This window comes from Miscanthus floridulus, chromosome 10 (genome assembly GCF_019320115.1).
Source record: "Miscanthus floridulus cultivar M001 chromosome 10, ASM1932011v1, whole genome shotgun sequence".
Taxonomy (NCBI): domain Eukaryota; kingdom Viridiplantae; phylum Streptophyta; class Magnoliopsida; order Poales; family Poaceae; genus Miscanthus; species Miscanthus floridulus.
This window is the reverse complement of record NC_089589.1, coordinates 114597288-114606026: the sequence shown is the minus strand read 5'-3', so window position 1 is coordinate 114606026 and position 8739 is coordinate 114597288.

Genomic DNA, 8739 nt, shown 5'->3' with positions numbered 1-8739 from the left:
AGCTGTTTTTTCTCCTCTCAGAAAGGGATGAGTCGTGATGAAGCTGAAAAAAAGTAGCTTATTCTAGCTTCACCTGACGCATGTGGGGACCAGTATACACAAAAGACAAGTTTTGCCCACACATAGGAGAGCGCGCATGCGTGTAGCCCACAAGGGGCGTCGTGCCAAGGCGTGGCCCGCCAGGGCACGGTCGCCGAGGACGTGGCTCCGGGAGCACAGCTCACCGGGTCGCGGCCACGGGGAGCGCGGACCGCCGAGGGCATGGCTCACCACAGCGCCGCCCACCGGGGGTGTCGCTCGCCAGGGGCATGGCCGCTGGGGCGCTCAGCCATCGGGGCCGTCGGGGTGAGTGCCAAGCAAACAGGCATTGGACGAGCCAGCCAGAAGAGGAAGAAAGAGATTGGCCGTATAGTGATTTGATCCTATAGATCTATCATGTGAAGCCGTTTTACTAAACGGGGTGACCAAAGCAGCTCAGCTTCACTGAGAAAGCTGCTCATTTAAGGTAAAACCCAAAAAAATGACTTCACTAGTAAAGCGGAGCTATGCCAAACGAAGCCTTATATATCATTGTGTTGCTTTCTGATATAAAACAGATGAGGCTGGGCTTTGATAGTCAAGAGTCGAGGCACTACCACTAAGAAAATTAATGTGACTTATGCGGTACAATAATTATTAGGAAATAAGCTTGGTCAACCTCTAGATTCAAATATCAAGAAAGGTATAGCGATTGGTCAGATCCACGTCCACTAATCAATTTGCTATGATCTCGGAAGTCGGAACGCAACCTTGCGATCCAGTTGCCCATTATCATTTTGGTTGGACCGTGAACTAAATAAAAGTTAAGCTCAGTCTCCATCGCTAGATCTGCGTCCACAACAATATATACTCCATCGTTTTAAATTGTAATTTTTTTAAATTTTTTAGATACATAATTTTTTTCTGTATTTCGACATACTAGTGCATATCTAAATACATAGCAAATATTACACAATAGAAAAACAAAATAAATTGTAATTTTGCAGGGAGCTGAAATGGAAAGCCACCATTGCGAGTTTCAACACACCAGGCCATGCATATGTTTTTCTAACGGATCCATAGTGCTGGATTCTCGTATGGTCGGTGACCACATGGCACAGCTGTTTACTGATTAGAGTATATACAACTCAATAACTCATATTTTTTGCAGATATGGGAGTTTCTTTGTTGTCTTGGTAAATATACCATCTGTCTCTAAGAATTGCGGAATATTTTTTTGTGACATGGTGAATTTTTTACTGTCTGTTTAAATAAAACAGGTTCCATCTCTCCTAAAATTATATTGTATCGACCATAAATTGGTAACAAGTATGGTAGGATCAGATCACTGGATGAACACCAATTATTGGGACGAGGATACTAAAGCAGAGCAAGACGGGAAAGAAATGCCTGATATGATCATGCTCAACACACGACAAAACTGGAAATTTGGGGTGAAAAGGACAGTAGATTTAGGGCTTGTTTGGATGATGCGGTTTTTGAAAACTGTAGTATCATAAAATTGTGGTTTTATAAATCAAAGAAACACAAAACCATGGTTTTTTAAAAAAGAGGTCATGAGTGGAGTTTCTAAAACTTCAAAAAGACTACAGTTTTGACAAAATCATAGTTTTAGACACTATAAGATTTGTTGCACCCAAACACCTATTAGCTTTTAAAAACCAAAGTATTTTGTAAAACCATAGTATTTCTCCAATACTTTAAAAATACTTTGCATCGAAACAGGACCTTCGCTATATATGCGATGTGAGCAGCAACAGCAGCTTGGATATATCTGTGCATATAGAGGGAATCCAACAGAAAATAAAGGGGTAGGTACTGCTCGTCATCATGTCATCTCCCCATTGAAATGTTGGCGAGGAAAATGACCTCCGCTGCGGAGGTCCCCGACAGAAAACGGTGGTGTAACAGTATATGTTCACATGGATGCAGTCCCACTTTGTTTGACATCGAGCTCCCCAAATTTCAGAAATATGATGACACGTTACTTCTCGCAAACAGTACCACTCCTGGCTTTTCGTGATTCCCGGGCATATTTCGGAACACCCTTGGAGGCCCTGGGAGATGGGAAACGCCCAGCCTTCGTTGTTGCCTCTACGGCCGCAGGCAAGAGCACATTCATGGCGATCACGGTGCTCGTCGTCCAGCGGGTACAGCACAGAAACCAATGAAAGAATAGGACAACAAAGCAAAGTTGAAGAGTAAAAAAAAAGGAGATATGAAATTAAAAAAAGTTAAAAAAAGACTCTATCCACTAGATTAAAAGGGGTGCAGACTTTTCCTTAACTGTGTGTAACAACAGAGAAATTCACTACTACACAAACTTTAATAGAGGCGGGCGTTTTTGATTTTCCGCGGCGGGCAAAGCCGTCCGCCGCGGCCTAAAGGCCACGGTAAATCGTGGCTTAACCGCGGCGGGCGGCTTTGCCCGCCGCGGTTAACCGATTTACTGCGGCGGGCGGTGTAACGTGACCGCTGTGGTAAATATACTTTTACCACGGCGGTCACGTTGAACCGTCCGCCGCGGTAAATTATTTTACCGCGGCGGACACGTTACACCGCCCGCCGCGGTTATGTTCGTTAGCCGTGGCGCACATTATTATTTGCCCGCCTCGGTAAATTATTTCCTGAATTTAAAAAAATACAGCAGGCATATAATTAAATTCAAATCACATCCAGATTTCACATGAGATAATATACATATATATACATTCACTTAAAAAGTATGCAGGCATTACACATGAGATAATATACATATATATACATTCACTTAGTCGTTCTTGTCATCGTTAATTCATTACATTTACATATTAAAGTCGTTATACATGCCCTAAGGAGTAATCTTGCGGACGCATCATCGTGGGCCATTTCCTCAGCCTCTCGTACTCTGGTAAAATCGCTAGCTGGCTGTTCTCATTGAAGAACGTGCTCCCTTCAAGCACGCATTTGTCTAAGACAAACTTACATATGTCCGCCTTTGTCTGCTTGAAGAAGTGTTGGGTGCTCTGCACGTCTCTCCACCAGTTCAATCCATTCTTGAGCACCCTCCAACTACTGCTGTACTGCTTGCACTCCCTCAGGTACTCACAGACGTAGAAGCCACAGGTTTGTGATCCTACCGGTTGTTTGGCACACTGCATGATCGATACACAAGCATTAGAATACAGGCATTAGAACGCTTATGAACAGAAAGCACAATTAAACCTTTCAAATACTTACCGGAAAGTTGCGTCTGATTTTGATGCAGTTCTTATGCTTAGCCTTAAAATTCTCTGTTCTTCGATCATAGCATTCAGGATCCTTCACGTACTCCTTATAAGCGCTATACGAAATGTACTAGTATTAGGCAGGGCATTAGAACGCATATGAGAAGACAGTTCAGTCACTTACACTCTGAGGCAATCTTCAAAGGCCTTGTACCCTTTTAAGTTTGGCATTCTCAACAAATCAAATACGCAGGCCCTACCATCCTGAGGGTAGATGATAAATGCAACCCAGTGACCCTCGAGGCCTTGGCTGCGCCATTGAAACAAAATACAGGTTACAATGAGAAATAATAATACTAGCTAGCTACCCACTTATCTCTATAGCATGTCTTCGACTTACCCAAAGTGGTAGGCAGCTACGATACACCCATTTCTCCTGATCTTCTTCATTGCTCCTAGTATGTACCTTGAAATGTTCAACTTCTCATTGTCCATCAGTTTCTTCCTGTGCGCCTCTCTCTGTCGCTTGGTCAAGTCTTTCATGGTTGGATGATTGCCATCTAGGTTGTAACCAATGATGACTCTTTGAGCAATATGCATTGGAGATAGATAGATAACATCAAGTTTTAGTTCCTTGGATATATAGGCCATCAACCTGCAAGGACAAGCCATCGTGGCATATATAAGTAGTCTTGACCGATTCAAAGGCAGGTGATATGTAAAACTCGCAATTCATCACTTACATAGAGAACAAGGTGACTTGGGCGATGTCAAGGTCTTGTTCCCGTAGTAGTCTGTACATGTCGTGGAAGTCCACGGGGAGTTCTACATCGTTGCCGGGCAAGTGGAAGTACTCTGCCACAACCTTGACTAGAAAACCATGTAGGCCAGCTTTTGCCGCTTCCATGTACCAGAGATGAAACCTCCTTGTCTCCCACCTTTCCTCGTCGACGAGCTGGGCCTTGGTTATCATGAACTTCCCATGCTCGTAATGGCCGGGGCAGTCATCCGATTCAGGAAATAGATGGAAAGGTGATCTCGGCCTGGGATAGAAATGTTAGTACCATATTATGGCAAAGAAAAGTTATTAGCAAATTATGCTCGCCGCTACCATACCTTTCGAACTCAAGTGAGTATGTGAGATGCCCTTGGTCGCCTTTAGTCTTCGCCGGCGGTGGAGGACAGTGGCTTGTGCTCGCAATGGCAGCAGGCGATGTCTTTGCCCCCAGTTCCTCCGTGCCTCCCAGTCCTTTGCTTGTGCCCTTAGACGGACTATCGGGAGGTGGAGGTGGACTTGTTGTTGGAGGAGGAGAACGAGGGTGAGGGCTTGTGCCTCGGGGTGACTTCCTTCCCTTGTCATCCCCGCCATTGCCTTCGTCATCGCCGTCGCCGTGATCCGGATCATTGGGGGGACAAGATCCGGCAACGGATGGTTGTGATGCTGGTGTCGCCATCGGCGTAGAAGTTGGCATCGAGAGAATGATCTCTATGTCGTCCTTGTTCCACAGGACTTCGGAACCAATGGCAGCTCCAAGGATCATTACCCCTTGTGCAGTTGGATATTCCATTTCAAATTCTTCGTATTGGGTCGCATACCATGTAAGTATCACGGCAGCATAGTTGGCAGGGATCTGGTCTTGGTTGAAATATTTGATATCTTCTTTGGGGTGCATGTAACCCTCACCCACGGTCAACTTTTTCGCCCTGCCGAACGGGATGTTGAGGTGGACGCGCATGGGTTGCTGGATGTCGTCGACGGGGTGCCTTGGGCGATCCTCGATCATTGGCAGTGGCTGCCCTTGTGTCTGCCCTTGTGGAACTTGAGGCACGGCCACGCCAGCCTGGCGAAGCATCTGTGACCTCATCGACACCATATCTGGGTCATTGCTCGTGAAGGCTTCTTTTATGGACCGACTGATCATTTCGGCCACGCCTTGATCATAGCCCTTCTAAAAGATACCCTCCTTGTACCTCTGCCTTGACCGGTATGTGGCAGCATCGGATTGCCATGACTCCACTGAGTTCCAGTTCATCTTCGATGACATGCCACGGACGCGGCCACGATGCTCGGGGGTTCCCAGCGCCAGGGTCAGCAAGTCCTGGCCCCTGCGAACCTCGAAGCTATCCTTGGATTTATCGGCCTCGATGAGAGCCCTCTCCACCTCCTCGAACTTGGGCTCATTGAACTTGCTCGCGCCCTCCTTGAGCTTCTTCGGCTTGCGGGCATAAATGAAGTCCTTAGCCCTCAAGTCTACACCGTCGTGCGGATCGGGAAGCCCGGTGGCAGCTCTAGCCCTTTCTTCCTCCCGCCACTGGGGCCTCTTACCAGCAAACCCAGTCATGCCCAAGTGGTGGGGGTGCAGGTTCTTCTTCGCGAGTGCGCTGAACTTGGCGCTCTTTGCCTTTGCTTCTTCTGTTGTTCTTTGTTTGCAGAACTCTTCCCAGTGATGTTCCTTCACCATAGTGTATTTGACACAGGGTGACTTGCCTAGCTTCAGGTAGTACCTGGTCAGTATGGACTAGAAGTTTCTAAAGGCTCTTCCTGCCACGTGCATGACCCACTCCCTGCACTTGTCCAGATCGGCGTCCTCGGGATAATGGAAGCTCCTTGTCACCTCACCCCAGATATGTGTCTTGTAGTCGACCGGGACATTGTTCCACTCCTCCCAAGTGATCTCCACCTTGTCCTTGACTATACATGCCACCTGGTTGCTGAACTTGGCAAGGACCGTGGGTGGCGACAATGGGTTTCCCTCTGGTCCCACCTCATGGATCACATGGACTTCGCCGTGGATTTCCCTCTGGTGCCTCCCGTGTTCCCCCCTTCTCAGCTTTGTCCTCTGACCACTAGACTTGCATGAAGTGGTTGGAGATGGAGCGGGGGGTTCTTTGTCACTGACTTGTTCCTCCTCAAAATTCAATTCTCGAGGCACCACCGACATCTGTTCAGGGTTTGGAGACCGCGCACTTTCAACTTCGTCGTCCCTCGGTTGGTAGGTCGGATCATCTTCGTCCTCTGTACGACATTTCTTTGTTGGCCTCGGGGTCACGGACACTTGGCTCTCGAGGCTAGTTGATGATGATGCACTAGGGGTAGGGTCGCGCCATTCGCTTATCGGTTCCTCCGCCATTGGAAAGCTACAATGAATACATATTTCAGTTGTATAGACACAGTTATAGAGTAGTAAAGTAGAGTAGTACTAGAGTAGTAAAGTAGTAGTAGTTGGCTCAGATTTGCCCCATTGCCATCACATCGCTTTTAAACTGGTTGCTTGTATCTGGTATACAAGCCATCCTAGTTTAGCGGGGGCACTCGATCATCATCGCCGCTGCCTCAGCATAAAAGGGTTCACATCATTGCATATGCCACTGCCTCAGCAATAAGTTTAAAAGTTCATCATTGCATATGCCAAAAAAGGAACCAGCCCCATTAAACAAAAACCTTTCACAAATCAAAAACAGGAGCAACAGTAGTAGAATAGTAGTATAGGAGGGAGTAGAGGAGTAGAGGAGGAGGGAGTAGTAGTAGGCAGTAGTAGTAGTAGTAGTAGTATACTAGTAGTAGTATACTACTAGAAAGTAGTAGGCAGTAGTAGTAGTATACTAGTAGTAGTACAGGAGGGAGTAGAGGTAGGCAGTAGTAGTAGTATACTAGTAGTAAAGGAGGGAGTGACCAATTCATCTCAAAATTCTCACAAATTATATCAAATTTGGCAAAATTGCAGCAGAGTGACTAATTCATCTCAAAATTCTCACAAATTTAGCTCAGAATTAGTTTAAAGGCAAGGTGCATCATAGGCAGTGGCATATGCTCAGAATTTTGTCATAAATTTCTTTGGCATCATAGGCAGCAAAAAGAATTGAATTCAAATGCTACGGTTCACCAAAAGCATCATAGATCAGTAGTATAGCAGTTCAAAATTCACCAAGTGTAGTATAGCAGTTCAGTTGAATTCAGAGTAGCAGCAGCAGTAGTAAGACAACAGTGGTAGAGAGAAATAGGTAATACAAGTACCATTTTGCATCAAGCAGTAGAGTACCAGTAAGGGGATAAGTAGTAGCTAGCCATCTCAAAAAACTTTCACAAATCAAAAAATTTGCATCAAGCTATAGAGTGTAGGCAGTAGACAGTAGAGTGTAGGTAGTAGAGTGTAGGCAGTGGATTAATGGGCATCATGGCAATTGGCAATGCCAAACTGCCAATGACAAGCAAGAGAGGCAAATGCAAAAAAAGTTCATCATTGCATATGCCAAAAAAGGAACCAGCCCCATTAAACAAAAACCTTTCACAAATAAAAAATAGGAGCAGCAGTAGTAGAATAGTAGTATAGGAGGGAGTAGAGGAGTAGAGGAGGAGGGAGTAGTAGTAGGCAGTAGTAGTAGTATACTAGTAGTATAGGAGGGAGTAGTAGTAGGCAGTACTAGTAGTATACTAGTAGTAGTATACTAGTAGTATTATAGGAGGGAGTAGAGGTAGGCAGTAGTAGTAGTAGTATACTAGTAGTATAGGAGGGAGTAGAGGAGTAGAGGAGGAGGGAGTAGTAGTAGGCAGTATACTAGTAGTGTTCATAGGCAAAAGCTATAGCTGTGCGTGTCCTGTCAGATTCAAGTGAAATACGATGAAGGTCATTCAGTAGTTCATACAACTACAAAATAACCTCACAGTATCTATGCCCCCAATTGGAGGTTTGATTACTGAAAATATATAACTGATAGCAGATTGAATAAGTATTCACATGAAAGGAAAAAATATGCCATTTAACTGTACTAGAATATAGTAAAAATATCTTAGATACATGAGACATGCAAACCAAGCAGCAGGATTATACAGACATGTTTTATTTCATTATTTGTAGACATTCCATATGCACATTACTAATCGAAGTTGTCAAACTATTTTCATGAATAGTTATTTCATAATTTTGTCTGTAGTAGTCGAGCACGCAAACCATGCAGCAGGGTAATACAGAAATGTTGCTTAATGTGTAGACATTCCATATGCAAATATAATAATCAAACTACTGAAATTGTTTTCATAGTTTCAGTTCATAAATAAAAAAATGAAATCCCAAATGCTATGTTTACTCATTATACAAAATCCAACCTTGTACACAAGAATGCAAGTCCACATCATAGAAGTTTACTTAGACATCAGTCCTGATGCGGCACAGCACAGTTTTGACTCTATCCGAAAAGAGCCAAGTATAAATTGGCACTTCTAGTTAAAATCATGTATTTGTATGCATTACCTATGCCAAACGAAATAAAATTGAGGAAGCGAAGCCCCGCAATCTGAAATATATGCAGAGGTTAGGTTACGTACCGCTGGTGGCGTTGTTTCCTTGCGCGCTGTGTAGTGCTGCCTGAACTGGAGAAGGGTGGAGAAGGCCATCGAGAAATTTGGCAGCGGCGGACGGGTCGGAGCCGGCGACGCACCGGAGCTAGGGTTCCAGGGACGGGGCGCCGGAGGAGCACGGGGACGGGGCGCAGGCAA